Source organism: Pinus tabuliformis, chromosome 5_2, assembly GCF_031772625.1.
Source record: "Pinus tabuliformis cultivar Carrire ecotype Pingquan chromosome 5_2, CPIR1, whole genome shotgun sequence".
Taxonomy (NCBI): domain Eukaryota; kingdom Viridiplantae; phylum Streptophyta; class Pinopsida; order Pinales; family Pinaceae; genus Pinus; species Pinus tabuliformis.
Window position 1 is genome coordinate 360993536 of NC_142306.1, and position 1704 is coordinate 360995239.

Here is a 1704-nt window from a genome sequence, read left to right on the forward strand (position 1 = left end):
CTTTGAAACCACAATTAGTCATTGAACCATTTGAGCGATGGGCTCTTGATTTCGTTGGACCCATCAACCCCTCATCAAATCAGAAAACATATATCTTGGTGGCAACAGAATATGTCACCAAATGGGTTGAAGCAGAAGCATTGCCAAGAGCCACAGAGGACTCTGCCATACAGTTCCTGTTCCATCTATTTGTACGTTATGGCCTTCCAAGGGAAATAATTACAGACGGAGGACCACAATTTGTTGGGTATAGATTAGCTGCAACACTTAATAATTATCATGTCCAACATAAAATCACTACTCCATATCACCCACAGGCGAATGGACAAGTAGAAAGTAGCAATAAGGTAATAGAATCAATCCTAACGAAAACCATTGCGTCACATAGGCGTGATTGGGCTGCCAGACTACCTGAAGCACTCTAGGCCTATAAAACAACATGGAGAAGCACCACTGGTTACTCACCTTATCGATTAGTGTTTGGAAAACAACCCATTTTTTCTATAGAATTTGAAATCCAAACATTACGAATAGCACAGGAAGTTGGCTTAGATCTAAGCGAGGCACAGATTAATCGACTACAGCAGATCAATGAATTGGATGAAATTAGGCTATCTGCATTACAAAATACAGCACTGATTCAACAACAGCGAGCCAAATGGCATGATGCGCTCATCAAAAACAAAGTCTTCCACGATGGAGACTGGGCTCTGTTGTACGACTCTTGGTTTCAGGACTTCCCTGGGAAACTCCAGACTCATTGGTTCGGACCATACGAAATCCAGAAGGTACATGACAATGGGACCCTTACTTTAATCACCATTGACGGTTCTAGATATGCCTTCAAAGTAAATGGCCACCGAATTCGTCTCTATCGTAAACCACTCACTCGGGAATCCTTTTGCCAGCAGCTACGCCAAGACACTGATATGGAGATTTTAGGAGAGGAAGAGAAGTCTTCCTCACCTGTAATTCATTAAAGAATTCATTTCTTTTTACAATTTGTACATAAGTTCTTTTCTTTAAGTCCTTCTTGTACATATGCTTGGACTAATGTTTTCCTGTCATTTTTTTGCTGTTCCTTTTCTTTCTCAAAATTTCGATTTTTGTCGTTTCGTTTCTAAAAGAATGGCATTTGCGTGTTTTTGCTGTTCCTTTTCAAAAGGAATAGCATTCTTGATTTTCTGCTATTCCTTTTTCAAAGGAACAACATTCTTGATTTTCTGCTGTTCCTTTTCAAAAGGAACAACATTCTTGATTTTCTGTTGTTCCTTTTCAAAAGGAACAACATTCTTGATTTTTCTGCTGTTCCTTTTCAAAAGGAACAACATTCTTGATTTTTCTGTTGTTCCTTTTCAAAAGGAACAACATTCTTGATTTTTCTGCTGTTCCTTTTTCAAAGGAACGACATTTGCTTGTTCTCCTGTTCCTTTTCTAAAAGGAACAACATTTTGATTTTTGTTGTTCCTTTTTCAAAAGGAACGGCACTGCGGTGTGTTTGCTGTCCCTTTTTCAAAGGCGCAACATATTTTTGATTTCTGTTGTTCCTTTTTCAAAGGAACAACATTTTTTTCGAGGTTGTTGTTCCTTTTTCAAAAGGAACGACATTTTCACTTTTGAGATCTATGCTCCTTTGTTGTTCCTCTTTCCAAAAGGAACACTTCTAGCATACTTTTTCTCTCCTTGTGAAACAACTTATCCCTT